This window comes from Diaphorina citri, unplaced genomic scaffold (genome assembly GCF_000475195.1).
Source record: "Diaphorina citri unplaced genomic scaffold, Diaci psyllid genome assembly version 1.1 scaffold1187, whole genome shotgun sequence".
Lineage (NCBI taxonomy): Eukaryota > Metazoa > Arthropoda > Insecta > Hemiptera > Psyllidae > Diaphorina > Diaphorina citri.
In genome coordinates, this window is record NW_007378616.1 from 31,876 (window position 1) to 59,782 (window position 27,907).

At 40.9% G+C, this 27,907-nt stretch overlaps 1 long non-coding RNA gene across 1 annotated transcript in view; it reads left to right on the top strand.

The window, feature by feature from the left end:
* Positions 1-27,907, top strand: part of LOC113469680 — a 78,220-nt gene that overhangs the window by 19,829 nt on the left and 30,484 nt on the right. Inside the window, exon 2 of the long non-coding RNA XR_003393017.1 lies at positions 12,438-12,470. This is a non-coding gene — a long non-coding RNA (uncharacterized LOC113469680). The remainder of the gene's footprint in view (positions 1-12,437; positions 12,471-27,907) is intronic.

Below are 27,907 nucleotides of genomic sequence, written 5' to 3' on the forward strand. Positions count from 1 at the left end.
GTACAAAAAACAAGACGGATACTTACAGCTCGAAAATTATACCTACAGGGTGTAAAAATACTAAACCTCCTCCTAATAACTTACCTTACCTTCCTGACACTTTTGTTAAAAAGCTACCTAAAAACCTGAAATAACTTCGGAGACAGACAGACAGATCAAAGACAGAGAGAGCGTAAAAATATATTTTACATAACTGCCATCACTTTGATGGTTGCCCATGGCACAGTGAAAAACGCCGAGATATGGTCATGAAAATTAAAATTCTCATACCGAAGTGTATAAAAATAGGAAGTGACCAACCACAAAATGATATGGGTATGGCGTTCAAATTATCTCTCCCTGACCGCTGAAACCACAGACTCTTTCCCACGCCAAATTTGACCAATTATCAGGCCTTCGAAATTCTCCCTTCCTTGCAGAATTCGCCTCAAGTCCTCCCCTTCCTAAACTCTCCAACGATCTCTCACCTCCCACCACACTCTTCTTTTCTTGCAGAATTTGCCTCCAGTCCTCCCCTTCCTAAACTCTCAAACGACCTTTCACCTCGTCTTTGCCATTTCCCCTCCATCGGCGAACGCTCTCTTCCAGTAATGAGTGTAATGGTTGTGGTATTTCATGCATCCTCATAGCCTCATACATTTCCATTCCACACGCGGTTAATCCTGTACTGCATTAAATATGGTTATCCCCTCCTGCCACTTTTTCCGAAGTTCTTTCCCGCCTTGCCCTTCCTTCTGCCACTTTTTCCTCCAAGTTCTTTCCCTTCTCACCCTTCCTTCTGCCACTTTTTCCCCAAGTTCTGTCCCTCCTTACCCTTTTGTACCTCTCTTTTCATCCCCTTCTCATCCTTCCTTCTGCCACTTTTCCCCAAGTTCTGCCCTTTTTTCCTCTTCCAACTGTCTTTCCAGCAAATGTGCCACTATACTTTTGACCTCAGCTTTTTGCAGATTCCCTTCCCTTCCCTTCCTAGCTCTCTATCCCTCGGCAAATGTGCCATTATTCTTTTGACCTCAACTTTTTGCAGATTTCAAAAAGGCTGGTTAGACTCCTGATACCTTGTCATTTTGGGGGAAATAATGGGTTCACATGAATTATCGAATGCGATTGATGATACTGTTGTGGCATTTATTGAAGAGTCGCTATAATAAAGTGGACATTTTTAAATTGCCTCCGCAGGTATGCTTGATAAATTGATTTGTCTTTAGGACAGGAAAATGTTGCTGTTGCTAATGACAGGATCTGGATGTGACCTGAGCTTATCGAATACTCTGAATAAGCTGTTTGTATTTGGCGGAGAGTTTATCGAATAGGTTTGTTTGTATTTGTGGAAATTACTTCCTCTTTCCTAGTTACATTGACAATAACAACAGGTTATCGTTTTTCCTGACATTGACAGTTCATATTGAATAAAGGAAGCAAGCTCTCAGTTTTAACACTTTTAAGTCGAGGAATTCGACGAATTCTCCAAAAGTTACTGTTGAGAGTTACACTTGTGTTAGTATTTCTAATGAAATGTTTCTATCATTTGTACAAGGCCTCCTCCTTCTTCTTCTCCTCCTCCTCCCCCTGTTTCTTCTTCTTCTTCTTCTTCTTCTTCTTCTTCTTCTCTTTCCTCTTCTTTCTCTCTTCTCCTCCTTCCATCCTCCCCCTAATTTCTCCTTTTCTTCTTCATCCTCATTGAATAAACGAATTCTCCAAAAGTTGATGCCGAGAGTTATACTTGTGTTATTATTTCTAATGAAATGTTTCTATCATTTCTACAAGGCCTCCTCCTCTTTCTTCTCCTCCTCCTCCTCTTCTTGTTATTATTGAATAAACGAAGCGGTTCTTTATACATAATATGTCACATATCTTCATACATATAATGTATCTTTCCATCCCCTCTCGAACTCTTTCCCTCCCTCCCCCTAACTCTTATTTTTCCTCCCTAACTCCTATTTCCCCTTCCTAACTCCTATTTCCCCTCCCTAACTCTTATTTCCCCTCCCTAACTCTTATTTCCCCTCCCTAACTCTTATTTCCCCTCCCTAACTCCTATTTCCCCTCCCTAACTCTTATTTCCCCTCCCTAACTCTTATTTCCCCTCCCTAACTCTTATTTCCCCTCCCTAACTCAAGCGTGTTTTGTCCTCAAGGCGACAGGGCTACCCCGTAATTTTCAAATGAACAATAGGCATATTTAGACAGCATTAAAGCAGAAAGGAACCATCCATAAGGGGAAATGCCTTATTTGTGGTGTGGTTCTTTTCTGTTTAATGCTATTTACCTATCTATTTGGGTCAGTAGTTCTGTTAGCTCTTGGACTTGACACTCCACAGATGTGTGACGGTCGAAAATGTGGTATAAAATGGAGTTTTCGTTTTCTTCTTTTTCCGCCTCTTCTTTCTCCCCCTCTTTCCTTGTTATCACCGACATGTGGGATTTTCAGTATAGGTATAAGTTTCTGAGTCCTGACTTCTTGAGTCATCCCCCCAAAAGCCTTAAGCCCAATTTACAAAAGACTTCGTACTTTTAACACTCAGTAAAAATGCATAAACGGTACGACACCAAGCTATTAGATTATCGAAAAAACCTGTGCTTGGGTGGAAGAGCTTTTTAGGAGCTCTAAAGAGCTCCTTTTGGAGAATCCTGCCATATGAAATTAAGCCATAAAAAAAGATATTTTTTTCCCTTCGGAGATTGAAAAGTCCAAATTTTGCTCCAAATTTAGATAGCTTATAGTCCTTCGTGGAATGGACCTTTGACCCAAAGCTTGTGAAATCACAGCAGACGATATCCCCGATATAACGGAGTGGGGGGGAATCTGCGGTCAAAGTTCGTGCTTCCAAATATTTGATAAAACACCTCTGCCCGGGTTCGACTAACGGTGTAATAAATTTAGCCTCTTCCGCATTAATCTAACCATTGGGAAAAGGTGGAAAAGGCCCTCCCCTCCCTCTCTCCCTCTATCTTCCTTCCTCCCTCCTTCTCTCCGGGTGCAAACTCTCCGGCGAAATTCGAAAGATAAACAGAAACTTTTCGAGAGGGTCAATATTGTACGAAGCGTGTTTACCCTTTCTCTAATCAAAGTGCTCACTCAACGGTTTCGGGACATGACGAGAGAATGGGGGACTGTTTTAGAAGAGAGAAAAAGGGAAGTGGGAGAGAAGAAAGGGAGAAGCTAGGAGAGGGAAAAGAGAGGACGGGAGGAGGGAAAATTGGGATTCTAGGAGAGGAGAAGGGGGAGACTAAGAGAGGAGAAAGAGGGGAAGGGGAGAAAAAGAAGGAAGGGGAGGAGAGAAAAGGAGGAGGCTGGAAGCTCGTAGCTTATTAGTTGATGTAGTTTGTGTTGCTTTTAAAGATGAAATGTGTTCATTATCGCTCTCATGAAATGACCCCGAACTTAGCTCCGTCTCTCAATCTCACTCCTCTCATTTACCCCTCAATCTACGTTTCCAATTTTCAGGAACCCCATTTCGCGAAAACCATCCAATAACGCCCCGACTCCCCGACCCTTACTTTATCCTTGGAATCTCTATGAAGTCCCCTCCCCAAAAGTCACTCCCCCAACCCTTGAAACCTCCCCTCCAAAAAAGACTACGGTGGGGGGGACATTAGTGGGGGTTGAAATGTGGTTTCGAAAATGAGTTCAGCCCAGAATAAGGTAGAAAACGTTAACGAATGAAGGAGAGATTGAGATTCAAAGGAGGATGATAGATGAAAGAGGTTAGGATGTTAAAGAGGTTTGTGAAGTGAGTCAAAGAAGGATGGATGGAAGAGGTTGTGAAGTGAAACTTAGAGGAGGATTTGGACGAAGGAAAGTGTGGGATGCAAGAGGTCCTAGAACGAAGAAATTTGAGGAAAGAACTAATAGGTTCCCGCCCGGGGCGGATTTTATCCTGATGGGATAATGTTCGTTCTCGGAACGGCTGGCTTTCTCCTATCCTGTCTTCATTCTGTAGATGAAAGAGGTTAAGATGTTAAAGAGGTTTGTGAAGTGAAGGATGGATGGAAGAGGTTGTGAAGTGAAACTTAGCGGAGGATTTGGACGAAGGAAAGTGTGGGATGCAAGAGGTCCTAGAATACCTAGAAGGAAGAAAATTGAGGAAAGAACTAATAGTTTGTGGGTGTGGTAAAAATAGGGTGGTGGGTGCACGATCATGTAGTAGGAGGTGGAAGATTCAAGGGGTGTAGGTTCCAGAACGAATAAGGTTGAAACAACATGAAAAAATAGTCTGTGGGGGATAGCTCGATACAAACCATTACCTCCCCTAGCAGTTTACAGTTCCCTCTGTCAAACCTCTTAAAAAAAAAAGAACTAATAGTTTGTGGGTGTGGTAAAAATAGGGTGGTAGGTGCACGGTGTAGGAGTAGGTATGTGGGATGCATTAGGTTCCAGAACGAAGAAGGTTGAAACAATATGAAAAAATAGTCTGTGGGGGTGTGGAAAAATATATGTAGAAGGTGGCTAAAGGATGGGAGGCGGATGATCTATTTTTGGGAGGTGGAAGATTGGATTTGTCGACATGGGATATCAATATCGAACGACTAACCTATCTTGCGACAAAACTTCGCCATCTGCAGCCAAGAGGGGCTGGAAGTGTCACACACCTTGGCAGACATTTTTTATTGACTTGAGCATTAGCATAAACGTTGAACTAGGTGATATGTATATTGATATTGGGAAAGTAAGAAAGAGAAAGGGAGAGAGAGGGGGAATGGGATTCTAAGGTTGAGAGAGGGAGAGTGAGGGAGGAAGAGAGAGAGAGAAAGGGATATTAAGATTGAGAGGGAGGGGGAGAGAGAGAGAGAGAGAGGGAAGGAATATTAGATGGAGATCCTTTTTATGTCCAAACTCTTTTTTTTACACCCTCCGACTTTTTCTTGAAGGGAAGAAGATAGAGTATCTTCTTCCTTCTCCTTCCCCGTCCGTTTCTACTGTCCAGCTTTATCTCTCTCGCACACTGCTATGTATGTCCGTCTGAGAAGGGTGCAACTTTAGATGTGAAGGAGGAAGAAAGAGGCGGAGAGGGAAGGAAAGAATGAAGGGTAGAAGAAGAAGAAGAAGGGACTGGAATTAGAAGAGAGGGCGGAATGAAAAGTACAGAAAGAAACGGAAGAGAGGAGGTGACGAATAAAGGGGGAGTGGATAAGGAAGAGGAGGTGCAGAAGAGGAAGAGAAGGAGGTCGAAGTAGAGGAAGAAAAGTGACGGATAACGGGGTAAAGAAGGAAGTGGAGGAGGAAGGATAAAGGGAAGAGAAGGAGTAGGAAGAGGAGGAGGAGAAGCAGGGAGGATTGATAAGGGAGAGAAGAAAGTTAAGAGAGGAGATGAATGGAGAGGAAGAGAAGTAAGTGGAGGAGAGGAAGAAGAGATTGAGTTCGATGTGAGTTTATCACAGAGAATATTATGAAGCACGTTGCATTCGTACATAAATAAGGGGAAATATGTACAAATTTATAGCACGTTGCACTTGTACATAAATAAGGGAAATATATACATAGCACGTACAGTATGTACATAAATAAGATAACACAACACAGTGCATAATTTACTGCATTATTTACTATTATTTACTGGGTGATTAAAAAGTACGCCCTCGAGTGAGATTTTCAAACCATGGAGAACAAACACTCTAGGTATTCCTTCAAAAATAGTCACTACAAAGTATTTGTGTTTTCCTTTTGAATTTCTTATGAGCCTCAGAGTGTGCTTTTTTTGTGTATACATACTACCAGATGAAATCGAACTAAAAGATATTCCACTAAGTTTGTTTGTGTGTTTGTTCCACCTTTACTCCTCGAACGGTTTGTCCAATTTTAAAGAAATTGGGCAAAAATGTTCAGCACATTGGCTTATGAGGGCTGCCCTTTTTAGCTAAATTTAGCGTCTGAGATCAACAGTTGGCGAAACCATTAGCAACAACCTGTATCATGCACAAAAAGCCCACTCTGTGGCTTAGCTGTTGGGGCAACTGCCCTAAGGGATGGGTTAAGCTTATACAAATCTACGAACACCCTGTTTTGTCTGTCAGGTTGCTGTGAGTGTGATTTACGACTCACTCCATTCATGCCCATTACTTCTTATCCGTGTTGCGTATTGCATATGCAGCACCCGTACCCAGGCGTCACGTAGATTTCGGGATCGATTCGGCCTGTAGGGACCCCTCACCGGTATCTTCGAGTGAGTTCTGCAGTTTTTGAGATTTTGAGCTCTGTTTTATCCTTGGTTGATTCCATTTGCCCCTCTTTCTTCATCTAAGTTAGTTTTATTTCCTTCTGCATTCTTTTGTTTCAACTTTCTTCTTCTTCTCCTTTTCCTTCTTCTTCTTTTCCTTCCTCTTCTTCTTTTTCTTCGCCTTTTTCCGTGTACAGACGGGGTCGGCGTTTTTCGTCAGCCTCTCAATCAGCCCTAACTAGGGTGATTGCTTTGTGGGCTGACATTTGGTTTCGACTACAAATTTTACGAGTGGATGCACTGGATGCCCTTCGTACTCAACCTTTGCTATTCATGGGTTAACAAGGGAAATTCAGGCTGGTATACTCCCTGTTTGAAGTCCCCCAGCCAGACTAAGCTGGTCTACTCCCTGTTTAACGTCCCCCAGCCAGACAATTTCTTTTTGCATGAATGTATGTGTATAGTACATAGCTATAGTATACCTTTAGGGTAAGAGTAAATGTAAATCTTAAAAAAAAAAAAAAAAAAAAACAAAAAAAAAAAAAATTTTGCAAGGAAAAAAAAAAAAAGCAAAAAAAAAAAAAAAAAAAAACAAATTTCGCAAGGATATAAAGATAAAGCAAGTCAGTCGAGATTTAGGTCATACACCTGCGTCTCTCAGTCTCTCACTCTTCCTTTTAATTCCCCTCTCTCCCTCTCTCCCTCCCTCCCCTTACCATTTACCATTCTGTGGAAGTCTGGAATTTCATGTTTGTTGTTGATACTAGGGATCACATGTGTTTTACCTTTTTGCCTTCTCTTCCCTTCCTCCTCTTTTCCTTCCCTCCCTTTTCTTCCCTTCTATCCCGCCTTTTTCCCTTCGGTTTTTTCTCTTTATATTTGTGGAAATTACTTCCTCTTTCCTAGTTACATTGACAATAACAACAGGTTATCGTTTTTTCTGACATTGACAGTTCAACATGTCAAATGTTTCCTGTTTTACAGAATTTCCTGACGGGTATTTGTCTAGGAGGACCACGATTTCGCCCTTTTCTCTTTTCTTATCTGCTTGTCTCATCTTCCTATTCACTTCACCTCCTCTTCTGTTTGTCTCAATCTGCCTTTTTAATTCTGTCTCTTCCCCTCCTTCCTTTTTCTCTTCCTCTTTCCTTCCCCCCTTACTCCTTTTTTTCCCTTCTCCTCTTTCCTCTGTTTGTCTCAATATGCCTTTCAATTTCTCTCTTCCCTTATGTCTCTTCATTCCCTCCCTTGTCTCAGTCTGTATTCAGTCGGACATGTCTGATATACTCAGGTCCTCTTCTTTCTTCCTTAACTTTCTTTTCCTTCCTCTTTCCATCTTGATCTCTCCCTCTCACACCTCCACAATCTCCAGATTTGGAAACTGTATCAAAGGAACAAGGGAGATGTAGGGAAGGGAGGGCAGGAGGGGGAGGGGAAGAGATAGGGAGGGAGGGTAGTAGGGAGGGAGAAGGGGAGGGAGGTGGTCATTTTTCATAGGCATGGGTGTCGGATAAAACGGGTAGCATGGGATAAAATGGGTATATTGTTTTTCGGCGACCCTTATAATTACATTATTAAAACAAAGAGCACACAGATACGTCTCCGAGTTTCTGATAATGAAACTTTCTTTCGGAGATAATTGGAGATGGTGGAGGAGGAGGTGGATACATGGTGGAGGAGGTGGAGACGTGTTTGGTGGAAATAGGGAAGTGAAAGAGAAGAGGAGGAGGGATGAGAAAACTTGTGAGGAAGAAATAATAATAATAATACATACTCGTAGTTCTTTTATACTGCTCGCATAGGGCTGAAAAGTCCCTTTACTCCAGCAGTATGTACTAATATTGTGGTCGAATTCTCAAATTATTTTGAGGATAAAATTACATACTTCGGCTGGGATTGAACCCACGCTCTCCTGTTTACCAGGCGAGCGTCTTGACCACTACACCACCGAGGCAGGTCCACCTACACCACCCAAAGGCTGACAGAATTTGCCTCCAGTCCTCCCCTTCCTAAACTCTCAAACGACCTTTCACCTCGTCTCACTCCCCCTCTTTCTGCCATTTCCCCCTTTTTGCCATTTCCCCTCCATCGGCGAACGCTCTCTTCCAGTAATGAGTGTAATGGCTGTGGTATTCCATGCATCCTCACAGCCTCATACATCTCCATTCCACACGCGGTTAATCCTGTACTGCATTAAATATGGTTATCCCCTTCTGCCACTTTTTCCCCAAGTTCTTTCCCGCCTCACCTTTCCTTCTGCCACTTTTTCCTCAAATTCTGTCCCTTCTCACCCTTCCCTCTGCCATTTTTTCCCCAAGTTCTGTCCCTCCAACAACAACATCATCATCACATGAATTATCGAATGCGATTGATGATACTGTTGTGGCATTTATTGAAGAGTCGCTATAATAAAATGGACATTTTGAAATTGCCTCCGCAGGTATGCTTGATAAATTGATTTGTCTTTAGGACAGGAAAATGTTGCCGTTGCTAATGACAGGATCTGGATGTGACCTGAGCTTATCGAATACTCCGAATAAGCTGTTTGTATTTGGAGGAGAGTTTATCGAATAGGCTTGTTTGTATTTGTGGAAATTACTTCCTCTTTCCTAGTTACATTGACAATAACAACAGGTTATCGTTTTTCCTGACATTGACAGTTCATTTGTCGGAGTGAGTTCTGCAGTTTTTGAGATTTTGAGCTCTGTTTTATCCTTGGTTGATTCTATTTCCCCCCTCTTCCTTCCTCTAAGTTAGTTTTATTTCCTTCTGCATTATTTTGTTTCAACTTTTTTCTCCTTCTTGTTCTTGTTGTTCTTCTTCTTCTTCTTCTTCTTCTTCTTCTTCTTCTTCTTCTTCTTCTTCTTCTTCTTCTTCTTCTTCTTTTTCTTCGCCTTTTTCCGTGTACAGACGGGGTCGGCGTTTTTCGTCACCCTCTTAATCAGCCCTAACTAGGGTGATTGCTTTGGGCTGACATTTGTTTTTGGCTACAAATTTTACGTGTGGATGCACTGGATGCCCTTCGTACTCAACCTTTGCTATTTATGGGTTAACAGGGGGAATTCAGGCTGGTATACTCCCTGTTTGAAGTCCCCCAGCCAGACTAAGCTGGTCTACTCCCTTGGCGGTTTTCGGTGTAATTCAATAATATCTCGGGAACGGTATGAGCTAGAGACTTGAAATTTGGTATGTAGTCCTTGAAGGGAAGAAGATACTCTATCTTCTTCGAGTATCTTCTTCCCTCTCCCTTCCTCGTCCGTTTCTACTGTCCAGCTTTATCTCTCTCTCGCACACTGCTATGTATGTCCGTCTGAGAAGGTTGCAACTTTAGATGTGAAGGAGGAAGAAAGAGGCAGAGAGGGAAGGAAAGAATGAAGGGTAGAAGAAGAAGGGACTGGAATTAGAAGAACAAGAGATGGCGGAATGAAAAGTACAGAAAGGAACGGAAGAGAGGAGGTGACGAATAAAGGGGGAGTGGATAAGGAAGAGGAGGTGAAGAAGAGGAAGAGAAGGAGATCGAAGTAGAGGAAGAAAAGTGACGGATAACGGGGTAAAGAAGGAAGTGGAGGAGGCAGGATAAAGGGAAGAGAAGTAGTAGGAAGAGGAGGAGAAGCAGGGAGGATTGATAAGGGAGAGAAGAAAGTTAAGAGAGGAGATGAATGAAGAGGAAGAGAAGTAAGTGGAGGAGAGGAAGAAGAGATTGAGTTCGATGTGAGTTTATCACAGGGAATATTATGAAGCACGTTGCATTCGTACATAAATAAGGGGAAATATGTACAAATTTATAGCACGTTGCACTTGTACATAAATAACGGAAATATATACATAGCACGTACAGTATGTACATAAATAAGATAACACAACACAGTGCATAATTTACTATTATTTACTGGGTGATTAAAAAGTACGCCCTCCAGTGAGATTTTCAAACCATGGAGAACAAACACTCTAGGACCTCTAGAGTCTAGGTATTCCTTCAAAAGTAGTCACTACAAAGTATTTGTGTTTTCCTTTGGAATACATTCTTATGAGCCTCAGAGTGGGCTTTTTGTGTATACAGGTATACTACCAGATGAAATCGAACTAAAAGATATTCCAGTAAGTTTGTTTGTGTGTTTGTTCCACCTTTACTCCTCGAACGGTTTGTCCAATTTTAAAGAAATTGGGCAAAAGTGTTCAGCACATTAATTATATTTTCTCATTACAGGACATTATGAGGGCTGTCCTTTTTAGCTAAATTTAGCAACAACCTGTATCATGCACAAAAAGCCCACTCTGTGGCTTAGCTGTTGGGGCAACTGCCCCAAGGGATGGGTTAATCTTATACAAATCTACGAACACCCTGTTTTGTCTGTCAGGTTGCTGTGAGTGTGATTTACGACTCACTCCATTCATGCCCATTACTTCTTATCCGTGTTGCGTATTGCATATGCAGCACCCGTACCCAGGCGTCACGTAGATTTCGGGATCGATTCGGTCCATAGGGACCCCTAACCGGTATTTTGTCGGAGTGAGTTCTGCAGTTTTTGAGATTTTGAGCTCTGTTTTATCCTTGGTTGATTCCATTTGCCCCTCTTTCTTCATCTAAGTTAGTTTTATTTCCTTCTGCATTCTTTTGTTTCAACTTTCTTCTTCTTCTCCTTTTCCTTCTTCTTCTTTTCCTTCCTCTTCTTCTTTTTCTTCGCCTTTTTCCGTGTACAGACGGGGTCGGCGTTTTTCGTCAGCCTCTCAATCAGCCCTAACTAGGGTGATTGCTTTGTGGGCTGACATTTGGTTTCGACTACAAATTTTACGAGTGGATGCACTGGATGCCCTTCGTACTCAACCTTTGCTATTCATGGGTTAACAAGGGAAATTCAGGCTGGTATACTCCCTGTTTGAAGTCCCCCAGCCAGACTAAGCTGGTCTACTCCCTGTTTAACGTCCCCCAGCCAGACAATTTCTTTTTGCATGAATGTATGTGTATAGTACATAGCTATAGTATACCTTTAGGGTAAGAGTAAATGTAAATCTTAAAAAAAAAAAAAAAAAAAAACAAAAAAAAAAAAAATTTTGCAAGGAAAAAAAAAAAAAGCTTTAACGTCCCCCAGCCAGACAATTTCTTTTTGCATGAATGTATGTGTATAGTACATAGCTATAGTATACCTTTAGGGTAAGAGTAAATGTAAATCTTAAAAAAAAAAAAAAAAACAAACAAAAAAAAAACAAATTTTGCAAGGATATAAAGATAAAGCAAGTCAGTCGAGATTTAGGTCATACACCTGCGTCTCTCAGTCTCTCACTCTTCCTTTTAATTCCCCTCTCTCCCTCTCTCCCTCCCTCCCCTTACCATTTACCATTCTGTGGAAGTCTGGAATTTCATGTTTGTTGTTGATACTAGGGATCACATGTGTTTTACCTTTTTGCCTTCTCTTCCCTTCCTCCTCTTTTCCTTCCCTCCCTTTTCTTCCCTTCTATCCCTCCTTTTTCCCTTCGGTTCTTTCTCTTTTCTTATCTGCTTGTCTCATCTTCCTATTCACTTCACTTCCTCTCTCTTTCTCGTCGTCTTTCTTTCCCTCCCTCCTCCTCTTCTGTTTGTCTCAATCTGCCTTTTTAATTCTGTCTCTTCCCCTCCTTCCTTTTTCTCTTCCTCTTTCCTTCCCCCCTTACTCCTTTTTTTCCCTTCTCCTCTTTCCTCTGTTTGTCTCAATATGCCTTTCAATTTCTCTCTTCCCTTATGTCTCTTCATTCCCTCCCTTGTCTCAGTCTGTTTTCAGCCGGACATGTCTGATATACTCAAGTCCTCTTCTTTCTTCCCTCTCTCATTCTTTCTTAACTTTCTTTTCCTTCCTCTTTCCATCTTGATCTCTCCCTCTCACACCTCCACAATCTCCAGATTTGGAAACTGTATCAAAGGAACAAGGAAGATGTAGGGAAGGGAGGGCAGGAGGGGGAGGGGAAGAGATATAGGGAGGTAGGGTAGTAGGGAGGGAGAGAGGGGAGAAGGGGAGGGAGGTGGTCATTTTTCATAGGCATGGGTGTCGGATAAAACGGGTAGCATGGGATAAAATGGGTATATTGTTTTTTTATTCCCTGTACGCGACCAGAATAATCGTGTTTCTTTGCTCTTTCCTGGTTACTTTCTATTATTTACTGTTGCTACTTCCTTCTGTACGTATACGATGTTTTAACTCTTTCGTCTTCTCTTCTTCCCTTCCTTTCCTTCTTGGTAGGCCATTAACTTGGAATTTTTTTTTTAAGAATCGAATTTCGCTAACGTTTTTCAAAATCTCTCTGCTTTCAGATTCCACAGTCCTACTGAACCGGAGTTGTTTTCGTAAGTAGCTACCTACTTCACTATTTGCTTGTAAGGGCGTGTCGAAACATAGTCGACGCCGTCGGTCGACGTGCGACGTCGACTGAAACCGCACACTGCCTCGACAACACAGATTCACCTCGTCGATTGACGACGTTGACTGTGTGTCTATACAGCTTTAGGTATACAAAGTTCTGAGTACTGTAGACTGTACATACGATTTAATTCCTGCTTTCCCGGAATCAAATTGTGATACAGGTATCAATATCAATGTATCATGTGAGACGCGACACGCAGAATAAGAACGCCTTGCCTACCTACTTCACTATTCGCTTGTTAGGGCGTGTCGAAACATAGTCGACGCCGTCGGTCGACGTGCGACGTCCACTGAAACCGTACACTGCCTCGACAACACAGATTCACCTCGTCGATTGACGACGTTGACTGTGTGTCTACACAGCTTTAGGTATAGTAGACTGTACATACGATTTGATTCCTGCTTTCCCGGAATCAAATTGTGATACAGGTATCAATATCAATGTATCATGTGAGACGCGACACGCAGAATAAGAACGCCTTGACTACCAGTAGTCCCAGTCTCTTATAAATGACTGCGTGAAACCACAATCACAACATCTTCCAAAACTAAACCTATTTTCCTCGGACACTCAAAGTGTTAAAATAAAAAAAACGAGGGAAATTTCCTGAAGAACAAAGAGAAACAAACGAGAGAAATTTTCCCGCCCGCGCGGACATTGAAACACCTAGCGCTCTCTGTCGAAATTGGGAGAAAGCTTTTGAGAGAGTCTGGCATTTGAGGATAAAAGTGCTGTTTAGTTTGGCTGACTGAAGGGAGGTTTCGAATGGAAGGAAAAGCTAAGGCTGGAGGAGAGGAGGAGATAATTGGGAGTGAATGGAAAATATTAGGGACCTTGGGGGAGTGTTGACTGTTTAAGAGGATATGATATAGGAAGTAGTTGACTGACTGCCTAAAATGAGCGGTCTACTAAAAAATCATATAGTACAGATCTAAGGGTTAGTTGTTACCTTCCACGCCTCCACCTTCTACTCAAGGGTTTATTATAATCTCTCCGTTCCAATTTAGATCTCTTCCTCTATCTAATCTATCATTAACTCCTACTCCATCTACCGCTCCCTCCTTAACACTCCCTAACTCTCTCTACTCCTTACCTCTCTTTCCTCCTTATCCCCTCCTCAACACTCCCTGCTTCCTTCTTGCTCCCTCCTCACCTCTCTCACATAACTTCTCAACTTCTTATTAATACAATTTGAATCTGAAATTTTCCTGCCTACCTGGAAAATTTTCAAACTAGAATTACTCGTATTAATATTCCTCTTTCCCGAGGCAAAATTTTGCAGCGAATTTTCAATTTTGCCATGGTGTAAATTGTATAAAATTTGCATCATAATGTAGCTCTGCTCTGTGTAACGCTTCTGTAATGTCATAGTAAGATACATGTATTGTGTGGTTTTACGTGATGTAGCAAAGTAATGCTTCAAAAATCTGCCTAATAGATCAGTTGCGCTTACTTGGGTGATGTTTCAAAGTCATAGAGCAGGAAAAATGAGGACCAACGGAATTTTTCTTTTCTTACGACTTTTAAAAAAATACAGGTAAATCGTAAACTTTGACGTCACGGCATACGCTCCCGTAGGCGATGACGTCATAATTCATGACTCCCGCTTCGTTTGTCTCTTAACTCTGCATATGATTTGCCCTTCAGGATATCCGATAACATACCAAATTTTCTTCTACCTCTACCTCTTTTTGTTGGGTTTCCCGAAATGTGCGGCCAAAACATTTAGATTTGGAATTTTGGACCCATCGTCCTCAAACTTAAAATAAATATTCTATAATTAAGCTCGCAAAAGTGTCCCTGGGGTGGGTTTCCAGAAATGAACGGTTCGGCCATCATTCAGGGTCAAAGTTCCGCTGTCGAGGGCTAAATTCGCAAATAGGATCTGCCGCTACTTAAGACTTTACCTTTCACCTCAGGTTGCTCAATTTTAGCTGAGAGGTTTGACTCGATTTTCCTCTAGAGGCCTTTTTAAATCAAACCCTTCGGTATTAAATTAAAATGTGAAAATTATCGCTGCGCTGCATTTTGCATAAATGGAAACTATATGTACAAATTCGCTGCTATTTCCATGCATGTGTGAAATTAACACATTTGCTCTTTTTACTTCCTCTTCCATCTCTTCCCTTTCCTTCTCCCCCTCGTTCTTCCTCGCTCCCTTCCCATTTATAATACGTTTTTGAAACTGTTCTCTCCCCCCCCCCCTTTCCTCCGCCAGCTTTCTCTTTTCTTATCTGCTTGTCTCATCTTCCTATTCACTTCACTTCCTCTCTCTTTCTCGTCGTCTTTCTTTCCCTCCCTCCTCCTCTTCTGTTTGTCTCAATCTGCTTTTTTTAATTCTGTCTCTTCCCCTCCTTCCTTTTTCTCCTCCTCTTTCCTTCCCCCCTTACTCTTTTTCCCTTCTCCTCTTTCCTCTGTTTGTCTCAATATGCCTTTTCAATTTCTCTCTTCCCTTATTTTTTTTAAATTTTTATTTTTTTTTTATTTTAAATTAACGTACTCCCTCCTCTTCTGTTTGTCTCAATCTGCTTTTTTAATTCTGTCCATTCCCCTCCTTCCGTTTTCTCCTCCTCTTTCCTTCCCCCTTACTCCTCTTTTTCCTTTCTCCTCTTTCCTCTGTTTGTCTCAGTTTCTCTCTTCCCTTATGTCTCTTCATTCCCTCCCTTGTCTCAGTCTGTTTTCAGCCGGACATGTCTGATATACTCAAGTCCTCTTCTTTCTTCCCTCTCTCATTCTTTCTTAACTTTCTTTTCCTTCCTCTTTCCATCTTGATCTCTCCCTCTCACACCTCCACAATCTCCAGATTTGGAAACTGTATTTTAATTATTGCTTTTTTTTGCTCGCTCTTATGAATTTTTAATTGTTTGATTGTATATTTTTTTGTATTCTATTCCTCTTTTTGTTGTCTCTGTGTGACTTTTGTGTCTATTTTTATGTATAATCGTTTGTCACGTGGAAGGCTGTTAGATCCTATGGTGACTTGAATCACTCACTGACATAAGCCAACCTACATAGTTAGCTTGGACGGAAGCGCGTCTGCTTTGTAGGCGCTGGCTGGGTCGCAGGTTCGATTCCCGCCCGGGGAGGACTTTATCCTTACTAGGTATGGTTCGTTCTCGGAACGAATGGCTTTCTCCTATTCTGTCCTTCTACTCTCTTCGCGAATACCGTCACTGACTCACTACTTACTTCTTTTGTTTTTCTTTTTTTTTGAGAGGTTTGACAGAGGGAACTGTAACTGCTATGGTCTTATCGTCCCGAAATCGAAGAGAGAAGGAAGACAGGATAGGAGAAAGCCACTTTTAATTCTTTTCTTTTCAAATTTATATGGCTGTCTCTTTGTATTATTTTATTTTATCCACTTCACCAAGTCTTCCGTTCTTCTTCTCAATTCAATCACTTATTTCGTCTCTGTGCTGTGCTGTGTATGTGTGTGACTTGTGTGTTTTTTTCCGAAACGTCGCACTCACATCAATGGGTGACTTTTTCTCCCATTCCCTAAATCTTCCTCTCCCTTCCCTTTTCCCCTCTCTTCAGTCTTCTCTTCCTCTCCCTTCCCTTCTTCTCCCCCTCTTCTTCCCCCTGTTTCTCGCTTCCTCTTCTAACTCTGCCTCTTCTTCTTCTTCTTCTTCTTCACTTTCTCCCCCCCCCCATCTTCTCTCTTCTCACATCAATGGGTGACTTTTATTCCCTCTCTTCCCCCTTCCTCTTCTCCCTCCCCTTTTCTTCTCTTCCTCCCCCTGCCATCCATATGTGTTCAGTGTTCACATTCAACATGAGATTTTTTCTTCTTCTTCTTCTTCTTCTTCTTCTTCTTCTTCTTCCTCTTCCATATTCTTCTTCTTCTTCTCCTCCTTATTCTTTCTCTCTTTTGCTGTCAGGAATTTAATTTTATTCAAATCCAAACATTCTATTATCAGAGATTCAGAAAGCTTTTCTTTTCCAATAAATCCCCCCCCCCCCTTCACCTTCAAAGGAACAAGGAAGATGTAGGGAAGGGAGGGCAGGAGGGGGAGGGGAAGAGATATAGGGAGGTAGGGTAGTAGGGAGGGAGAGAGGGGAGAAGGGGAGGGAGGTGGTCATTTTTCATAGGCATGGGTGTCGGATAAAACGGGTAGCATGGGATAAAATGGGTATATTGTTTTTTTATTCCCTGTACGCGACCAGAATAATCGTGTTTCTCTCCCCTTTCCTGGTTACTGTCTATTATTTTCTGTTGCTACCTTCTTCTGTAGATATTTTAAGTATAGGATGTTTTAAACTCTTTCGTCTTCCCTCCCTGTTCCTTCTAGGTAGGCCATTAACTTGGAATCTTGGAAGCATGCTATAAGAAGCTGTTTTTTTTTTTTTTTTTTTTTTTAAAAATCGAATTTCCCTAACGTTTTTTGTACATGTCTGGTACGCCCGTTCGTTTCTTTATAGCACACACGTAAAAGAACTCTCCATACCTTATTTAATATTTTGGGCTTTTTTGGGGACTTTGGAGAGACTCTTTTTAGGAAATACTTTCGCTACAAATTCCGAAAAGTAGGTATGTATGTCTGATATTTTTAATGAAATTTGGCTAATATGATTGGCAATTAAAGGGCATTTGCTCTTTTTTTTACCCAATCGATCCCTTGAGGGGCCCCTATGGGCCTTTTCTTTGAAATGTAGTAGATACATTTCAATTTATCACTGCTGATAGTGGGATTTGTGGGCCCAGGCATAAATACGACACTGTTGGCAGAACGTTTTGAAAATGATTTATTTCATCTTCAAAGTGATGTACTTTTTCTCTCTCCTTTCTCCTTCCTCCCTCCTCGTTTTTCCCCTCATGTCCCTCCCTTCCTCTTTCCTCTCCTCCCTCCTCCCTCTCCCTTATTTTCTTCTTCCCCTCCCCCTCTCCCTCATTTTCTCTGTGATCTTTCGGATATTTGAATATTCAATTCAATTTCTCTTTTTTTCTTCAGCCCTTTTTTTTCTCTTCCCCCCCCTCCCCCTTTTTGATTTCATTTTCAATTTTGTACAAAATGTTTCGTTCAATTTTCTAAAAGTCGCTTTTTTTGTTTCCTGAGTGATGTTTTTTTTAACTTTTTGTGTGTGACGATGTTTCGATTTAGACTTGGATTTTTGTCTGTTTATTCAATAAACTTTATTGTTCCACATTTCTTTCAGAAGAAGGAAGAATAAAATACAGGAAGAAAAAGTAATTTTATTTGCTGAGGAGGGGGGGGGAAATGACACGCTTTTACTATTCTTATTAAAGGTTTTGAATTTCTATTCCTGCACTTACATTTAATACAAACATTTAGAATAAGGTACTTAGTCTCTAGCATAACGCTGGTTCTTATTCAGTTCATTAGCTTATTCATTAGGATTTTGTTTGCCATTGAGCTTATTATAAGTTTTATGATATCAACATGACTCGAGCTTGGGAACCTCTTCGTTACGCGTGGTTCTCTGTCAAAATCCAGTGGGACTTTTGTATAAGAACCTTTTTTTTTTTACAAGATGTTTGATAGAGAGAACTTTACTGCAACTGATTAGATCTTATCGTCCTGAAATCGAAGAGAGAAGGAAGACAGGATAGGAGAAAGCCAGCCGTTCCGAGAACGAACATTATCCCATCAGGATAAACCCGCCCCGGGCGGGAATCGAACCCGCGGCCTAGCGCTTACAAGGCAGACGCACTACCAACTAAGCTAACTAGGCTGGCTCAGAGATTTTGAAGTTCTCTCTATCACTATAGTTTGACCATTTTGGCAGCCCGAATCCGGGAAATGATGTTTTCCTTTTGAAAGGAAAGGTAGAAACACACTACTATCACGTCATGTGAGCTCACGTGACGTGATAGTAGTGAGTTTCTACTTTTACTGGGACTGATGTACGCAAGACAAGACTAGACACTAGACAAATCCCTCTCGTCTCGCAAATTTTCCACGAGACGAGACAAAATCCATTTTGAGATGATACATTTCTTGTCCGGTCGTGTATGGGTATAGTTACTGAAACTCTGGTGACACTATTAACTCGTAATGGGGCTCTTAAGTACCAAAGAGGTCACCCTAGAAGTGGCTTTTGAATGTGGAACGAGAAATTCTTAGGGGATAATCTTAAGGGTCTCTATCAGGGCCGCTCCCAGTGGGGTCCATCTTCAAGGGGGCCCAGAACCAACAGTTCTTTTTTTTTCTAATAAAATACGATTAGGTACCATTATTTTGGTATCTATCATTGTTTGTAAAAAAGAAAAAAAGTTGTACTTTGGGGGCTTATTCTAAGAGCTATCCCCTGGAACCCTGTGGAAGGCCCTGGTCTGCACCCAAGTCAAGAGGGCCTCTTCAAGTTGAACTTTGTACTGAAAGGACTGCGCTACTTATTATAAAGAGTTTGTATTTAATATTTTAATTATGTCAATGGCTTTTTTTCTGTCGGGGAAAAGCTTTTTTTTTTCTTTCTTTTTTTTCTATAAGTAAATCTGTTTAAAAATGATTTTCTGTAGATTGCTGACTGAAGGGAGGTTTCGAATGGAAGGAAAAGCGAAGGCGGGAGGAGGTAATTGGGAGTGAATGGAAAATATTGGGGACCTTGGGTGAGTGTTGACTGTTTAAGAGGATATGATATAGGAAGTGGTTGACTGACTGCCTAAAATGAGCGGTCTACTAAAAAATCTCTGTTCTTATTGGCGCAGGCAGATCTAGTGAACCTCCGCGTACTTTGCTTCGGTGCTGTAGTGGCCAAGGCGCTCGCCTGGGTGTGGGTTCAATCTCATCCAAGGCATGAAATTGTATCGTCATTTACTTGAGACATAGACCACATAGTACAGATCTAAGGGTTAGTTGTTACCCTCCACGCCTCCACCTTCTACTCAAGGGTTTATTATAATCTCTCCGTTTCAATTTAGATCTCTTCCTCTATCTAATCTATCATTAACTCCTACTCCATCTACCGCTCCCTCCTTAACACTCCCTAACTCTTTCTACTCCTTAGCTCTCTTTCCTCCTTATCCCCTCCTTAACACTCCCTGCTTCCTTCTTGCTCCCTCCTCACCTCTCTCACATAACTTCTCAACTTCTTATTAATACAATTTGAATCTGAAATTTTCCTGCCTACCTGGAAAATTTTCAACTAGAATTACTCGTATTAATATTCTCTTTCCTGAGGCAAAATTTTGCAGCGAATTTTCAATTTTGCCATGGTGTAAATTGTATAAAATTTGCATCATAATGTAGCTCTGCTCTGTGTAACGCTTCTGTAATGTCATAGTAAGATACATGTATTATGTGTGGTTTTACGTGATGTAGCAAAGTAATGCTTCAAAAACCTGCCTAATTTGGAGTTAGGTAGGTTTTCATTCCTGCCTTGGCCGAACGTCACCCTAAACGGCCTAAACAGATGAGGTTGACGCTCTCTCCTCTCATGTCTTTCTTCTCTCTTCATTTTCAAACCTAGGCTCTCTTTTTACTCTTCGTTTATATATATATTTGTAAATCTGTCCAAGGACAGGTATCAGTACAACTTTCTCCACTTTTCTCTGTCTTGTGCATCGTCTCTTAACTCTGCATATGATTTGCCCTTCAGGATATCCGATAACATACCAAATTTTCTTCTACCTCTACCTCTTTTTCCTTCGATTTTGTCTTCCATGATTTAATAATACAATTTGAATCTGAAATTTTCCTGCCTACCTGGAAAATTTTCAACTAGAATTACTCGTATTAATATTCTCTTTCCTGAGGCAAAATTTTGCAGCGAATTTTCAATTTTGCCATGGTGTAAATTGTATAAAATTTGCATCATAATGTAGCTCTGCTCTGTGTAACGCTTCTGTAATGTCATAGTAAGATACATGTATTATGTGTGGTTTTACGTGATGTAGCAAAGTAATGCTTCAAAAACCTGCCTAATTTGGGTTAGGTTAGGTTTTCATTCCTGCCTGGGCCGAACGTCACCCTAAACGGCCTAAACAGATGAGGTTGACGCTCTCTCCTCTCATGTCTTTCTTCTCTCTTCATTTTCAAACCTAGGCTCTCTTTTTACTCTTCGTTTATATACTTATTTGTAAATCTGTCCAAGGACAGGTATCAGTACAACTTTCTCCACTTTTCTCTGTCTTGTGCATCCTCTCTTAACTCTGCATGTGATTTGCCCTTCAGGATATCCGATAACATACCAAATTTTCTTCTACCTGTACCTCCTTTTCCTTCGATTTTGTCTTCCATGATTCTTCTTCGTTTAGGGGTAACTTTTTTTCTGCCCCTGCCATAAATGAATACCTTCATGACCATTCAAGTGTAGTTATGTGTATAAGAGTCTCAAAGGTTCACGACCATCACCACCACCTACCGCACATGATCTGTTACCTATGCGTGTACTTGTGTAGTGTGTACTAAAGAAAATCTTTTGATGTTCTTCACAGTGAATAGGTCTTAAATCTTAAAAGATCATATCAAAAGGGAAATATCGTCCCTTCCTCCCTTTCGTACCTTTTTCCCTTTTTCTCTCCCTTTTCTCCCTCCTTACGTTTCTTCCCTTTTTCTCTCCACATGTTGATTCTAGAGGGATTTTTTTTACTTTCTATTTTTTTGTTTATCTTTCCCTCTTAGATTCTAAAGTTTAGATGTTTAGAACATGTTGTGATAAAAGTAATATTTTATCACATACAATGTTGTTTGTGAGAAGAACGTGAAGTATTTTTAATAAAATCCCTTCAATTCCTTCTTCGTCGATTTTTCTCCCTCTTTTCGTCATCTTATTCCTGTTCCTCCTTCTTCTTTTCTTTCTCCCATTTCTCCGCCCATTTCTGCTCCTTTTCTGCTCTTGCTTCTCTCCTTTTTCCTTCTCTTTATTTTCTCTCTTTTTCCCCCTCCCTTCTTTCTTTTCTGCTTCTTTTCCATCTTCTCATTCTCCTCCCTATTTCTTTTCATATTCCTTCCCATCTAGCTTCTTTTACATCTTCTCATTCTCCTTCCTATTTCTTTTCATATTCCTTCCCATCTTTCTCTTCCTCCTTTCTTTTTCTCCTCTTTTCCTCTTTCTCTTCTTCTTTCCCCCTTTCTCCCATTTATTTATCTCTTCTTCCTTCTCATTCCTCGAAGGAGAGAGGAAGAAACGAGGCCATATTTTTCTTCTCCTGCTTTTGACCTCCTACGGAAAATTTGAAAAGGAAGAGAGAGAAAGAAGAAAAAAAAACTGTTTTCTTCGTACTAACACGGCTACATTTTTTCTCTTCCTTCTCCTCCTCTGCCTTCTTCTTCTTCTTCTCCTCCTTCCTCTTCTTCTTCTTCTTCTTCTTCTTCTTCTTCTTCTTCTTCTTCTTCTTCTTCTTCTTCTTTTTCTCTTTACGCATCGAAGCATCGTTACTCCCGGGGGAGCAAATTTAATAATCATCTTATTCCTAATGTCAGAATGTCACCCATTAGCGTGATTGGAGTTTTTCTTTGTGTAGAATTTTGGAGATTTTTTCTTGAAAGAGGTAGGTGGTGGGTAGGTACGTAGGTAGGGTATGTTTTTGCCGAAAATCTTCAGGATTCTTTTTTTTACCGAATATTTTGAGATTTTACGTTCGCTTTTTTACTTTCTTTCTATGTCGAATATCTTCAGACCTTAAGACTAATGTAGATTAAAGTCATGAAGTTCGATTGAATTATGCTCTTTGAAATCAGCTCTTTTTTTCTCAATTCTTGTGTGTTTTTAACACTCTTTAGGTTCAGTATTTAAGCCATTTAGGTTAGAACCACGACTCATGAACATTTGCACCCCTCTGTTTTGATTACCTATATACCCTTGCCAAACAAATAGTGCCTATTTGCCTCGGTGGTGTAGTGGTCAAGACGCTCGCCTGGTAAACAGGAGGGCGTGGGTTCAATCCCAGCCGAGGTATGGAATTTTATCCTCAATATATTTTGAGAATTTGACCACAATAATAGTAGTAGCCTACTGCTGGAGTAAAGGGACTTTTCAATGCTATGCGAGCAGTATAAATAAGCACTGTTATTATTATTATTTGCCTATCCTTTATTTTTTAAGTCCAGCTAATATTGTACGTATACAGATGTACAGCCCTTAGCCTTCTTCTCATCTTTTGTACTCTTTATTATTCTTTGTATTTTTCTTCTTCTTCTTCTTTTTCTCTTCCTTCTTCTTCCTCCCCCTCTTTACCTCTCTTCGTTTTTTCATTCTCTTCCTTCTTCTCTACATAGCACGTACCTCTTCCTCTTGCTCCAAAAGGACAGAAGAGGTTTAGGTGTACGTTTACATTTTTTTTTCTTCTTTTTTTAGGAAAGTTTAAAAAGTCAAACAGAATTTTACTTTCTGAAATTCTGGATAACTTTTTGTTTATTTTTAGCCCGCCATCTTGTCGTTTTCGATAGCGATGTATATTTCGTGTCTGGCATATTTGCTGAATTATTCCAATACTAATTTCCAGGGAGCAAATTTCTCCTTAAGCTCTCATAGTTGTTTTTAATCCTTACAAGATTTCCCCTCCTCCTTTCTCTCTCTCTCTCATCCGCAGCGGCGCTTTCTTTAACTTTGAACCCAAACTTTGTCTTCTACTCCTTTTTCATCTCTCTCTCTCCCTCTCCCACCCTTTTTTTCTCTCTTTTCTCCGTCTCTCTCGTTGTCTTTCACTCTCCCTTTCTCTCTCTCTCGCTTTCTCTTTTTCTCCTTTCTCAGTTTATTTTTTCTTTTAATTAAAGTTAGTTATTGAAGTCTGTAAGATTCGGAGTTTCCAAACTTTTTCTTCTTCTTGTTCTTTTTCTTCTTCAATTTCTACATAATTTCTACAATCTACATAATTATTATGTTCTTATGTAGAAGTTGGTAAAATCATCCAAGTTGGTAAACCAAGTTGGTAAAATCATCCGTTGATTTGATGTAGTTTACAAGATGTTTGATAGGTAAATCTTTATCTTCTCTTTCTCCTCCTCCTCCTCCTCCTCTTCTTCTTCTTCTTCCTCTTTCCCTTCGTTTCTCTTAGCTCTCCCCCTTCTGAATCGAGATGGGGGTGGAAACATTTATCCAGACAAAAAATTTAATGTAAAGGATAATAAAGAGGGCATAAATCTCTCCCTCCCTTTTCCCACCTGCTTGAACTCCCCCCTCCCTTTCCTTTATCCCCTCTTTCTCTCTTCCCCTTTAATCTTTGTTTTCGCACAAAGAACTGCTGCGGACGGGGGGAGGAAAGAAAAATGAATTTGATCTCTTTTAAATACTAACAGAAAGGGGAGAAGGAAAAGAAAAATTTAATAGAAATTAAAAAATAAAAATGTGAAGTACCTATTTTACAACAAGTTATTCGATACCCAGCTTTCACATTGCTCGTTGAAAGATGCTTGGCAAACAGTCTCATATCCAATTCAATCCAAAATAATAAAACAATCTAAAGATTCGTAGGATCAAATTGATACGATCGTCCCGACAGCGAAGAGAAAAGGAAGACAGGGTAGGAGAAAGCCAGTCGTTCCGAGAACGAACTTAACCTGTTTAGAATGAAATCCGCCCCTGGTGCATAAGTTAGGTATCCACATCATTTAGATACACATGCACACCAAACAGGCACCCAGGTAGTAAGTAGGTACCTATGCAGAGTAGGTAGGTACCTTATGTCTCTTCATTCCCTCCCTTGTGTCAGTCTGTTTTCAGTCGGACATGTCTGATATACTCAGGTCCTCTTCTTTCTTCCTTCTCACATTCTTTCTTAACTTTCTTTTCCTTCCTCTTTCCATCTTGATCTCTCCCTCTCACACCTCCACAATCTCCAGATTTGGAAACTGTATAAGAGGGAAAGTCGTACCAGTCTCACTGGGGTAATGGTTTCAGACAGCGGACTTTGGGTGTAGAGGTTGGAGGTTCGAGTCCAAGTCAAGTCATAAAATTTAGCGTACTGTATTAAACGGAGATCGACATTTGTGACAAGGATTTATGCTCAACACTATTAATATTCTTCTCTTTATTCATATCGTATGATCTTACCTTAAGAAAAGATTTTTTTTTTAAGAGGTTTGACAGAGGGAACTGTAACTGCTATGGTCTTATCGTCCCGAAATCGAAGAGAGAAGGAAGACAGTGTCCTCCTTCTGTATTCGATTGAGGGATGATAAGCCTCTATCAAACCTCTTAAAAAGTAAAAATAAAGCCCCCCGGATGCAATAAAACGGATGACTTTTCACTGAAGAAGTTTCAAGTACGAATCTCGTTTTCATACGACAGTTTCCTTCTTTTTTTCAGCGAATCATTTATTTTATTTTCCTCCTCCTCCTCTTCTTCTCCCTTTTCCTCCTCCGTTTCTTTCTTCTCCTACTCCTTCTTTTTTCCTCCCCCTCCTTCTCTTCCTTCCCCCTCTCTTCTCCTCCTCTCTTTCTTCTATTCCGCCTCTTCCTCCTCCTCCTCCTCGTTTTTTACATAATCTTTCCATCAATCTTGACAATTTAGAAGCTGTTTTCATAACGTATAATCATATGTAACTTTGTCGTATAGATGTAAGAAAAGAAGTGAGAAACTAAGAAAAGAAATTCACCGACGGAGAAGAGAGAGGAAAGTGTTTGTGTGGGTGTGAGTGAGAGCGGTGCAAATCAAACTTGACACACCCTTCTCAAAAGAGAGAAAAATTCTCGTTTACAAATAAGGCATGAGGTATGCTATATTAAACACTTCTTGTTCGAGCCCCATTAAGTTTGGAGCCAAATGCAGCCTCCTTCCCCTATTTACCTTTCCTTTTCCACCTCCTTCCCATCTTCCTCTTTTTTTATCCTCCTCCACCACCTCCTCTTTTTTCTCCTTCTGCTCTTTTCCTTCTTTTGCCTCCTCCGTAATCTCGTCCTCCTCTTCCTCCTTCTTCTTTCTTCTCCTCTTCATTTTCCTCCTTCTGCTCCTTTTCTTCTTTCGCCTCCTCCTCTTTCTCCCGATTCTTCTTCTCTTCCCCTTCTCCTTCATCCTCCAATTTCTCTTCCTCCTTCTCCCCTTCTTATCTTCTTCATTTTCCTCCTTCTATCTCCTCCCCTTCCCCCTCTCCCTCCTCCTCTTCATTTTCCTCTTTCTCGTTCTCTTCTCCTTCTTCTTCCTCTTCTCTTCCTTTTCCTTACTTACCTTCACTCTCTTCCAATGTCTCCTCCTTTTCCTCATCACCTTCGTCTTGTTCCCTCTCTCCTTCTTCTTCCTCCTCCATCATTTTTTGTTCTCAATCACCTCCAGCTCCTTTCGTTCCGGAAGAGGGTGTAAGGCAATTGCAAAGACACGGGGAATTGGACAAGGGAAAGGTGTGGAGGGGGGGGGGGGGGGGGGATGGTTTGAAGTCAAATTAGTGTCCGGAGCTTGAGGGCCTACGAAATAAATTCGAAAACATTACAGCAACTTTTTTCTTTCTCTTAAGAAAAATAAATAAAATAAAAATAAAAAATAAACAAACAAACTTGCCTTGTGTAATTTGGAAGTTTCTTAGAATAAGGGGATCTCTTGTCATTCAATATTGAAATTTAAAAGAGAGAGATATACGAGTAGACCTTTGCTTTTTCTTCAATTTTCCGAGGCGAAGCACGGGCAACATGTTAGTTACTACATGGGTTTCTAGCGTCCCCTTTTGAAACTCTCACCACACGCCTCTGCTATGTATAGGGTTTATAGTTATAGCTTCCCCTTTTAAAATGCCACTAATAAAAGGTGCTACTTTCGGTGGTTATGGATTCTGAAGTCAGCAGATCGGCATTTGGCCTACTGTATAAGGGTTTATATAGCTTCCCCTTTTGAATATATTACCACCACGCCACTGCTACGTACAAGTGTCTGATAATGCATCGGGGGTTTTCTGCATTGTTTGCTTCAAACATTCTAACAAGTATGCGAAATATTTCCTCTTGTTCAGCGGTTTTCAGCCTTTTTTCGACCGCGTACCCCTTGGGTATCCGTACCGCCGTACCCCCGCCAACATCATAATGAGCACCGGGTACCCTTACCTAGGTTGATGTGTACCATTCATTACTCTGTCTATGTACCAATTATATATAGTTATACCAATCTACCTATACAATTTTCAGCTGAGTTGACTTGCAAATAAATTGCTGACGGCTCTCTCTCTCTCCCTCCTTCCCTGCCCTTTCTCTCACTCCCTCCCTTCTCTCTATCTCTCTCTCTCCCTCTTTCAATTTTATTACAAATAATTCTGGATCAGCGTTTTAGCTTTTTTTTCGATTGGAATGGAATTGTGTTTTTATATGGATTAACAATTAATTATTGCTTTTTTTGCTCGCTTTTATGACTTTTTAATGTATATTTTTTTGTCTTCTATTCCTCTTTTTGTTGTCTCTGTGTGACTATTGTGTCTATTTTTATGTATAATTAATCGTTTGTCACGTGGAAGGCTGTTATGTTAGGTCCTATGGTGACTTGATTCACTCACTGACATAAGCCAACCTTTAGTTAGCTTGGGCGGAAGCGCGTCTGCTTTGTAGGCGCTGGCTGGGTCGCAGGTTCGATTCCCGCCCGGGGAGGACTTTATCCTTACTAGGTATGGTTCGACTCAAGACTTTACCTTTCACCTCAGGTCGCTCAATTTTAGCTGAGAGGTTTAAAATAGTTTAAATCGATTTTCCTCTGGAGGCCTTTTTGAAGCAAGCCCTTCAGTATGAAATTAATGTGAAAATTATCGCTGCGCTGCATTTTGCATAAATGGAAACTATATATGTACCAAGTCGCTGCTATTTCCATGCATGTGTTTCCAGAAATGAACTGTTCGGCCGTCATTCAGGGCCAAAGTTCCGCTGTCGAGGGCTAAATTCGCAAATAGGATCTGCCGCTACTTCACACTTTACCTTTCACCTCAGGTTGCTCAATTTTAGCTGAGAGGTTTGACTCGATTTTCCTGTGGAGGCCTTTTTGAATCAAGCCCTTCAGTAAGAAATTAATGTGAAAATTATCGCTGCGCTGCATTTTGCATAAATGGAAACTATATATGTACCAAGTCGCTGCTATTTCCATGCATGTGTGAAATTAACACATTTGCTCTTTTTACTTCCTCTCTTCCCTTTCCTTCTCCCCCTCGTTCTTCCTCGCTCCCTTCCCATTTGTAATACGTTTTTGAAACTGTTCTCCCCCCCCTCCTATTCCTCCGCCAGAAAATATCAGGTAGGCTAAATTATATGCACTCGCTAGCATTTCATAGGCCTACCTGAATATTTAAATTTATAGGACCGTATAGAGCGCTCTGTTAATTAAATTGGAACTACACTAGTGGATTCATTAGTGTCAGGGCCGGAATTAAGGGAAGGCCGAGCCCCCCCCCCTCCTCGAGCTTTATTTTTTCCTGTACTGTCCCCCTTTATAGATATAACTATTTGGACTCTTGCCCCCCCCCCCCCCCCCCCACAACCCGCCCCTCGGGCCCGC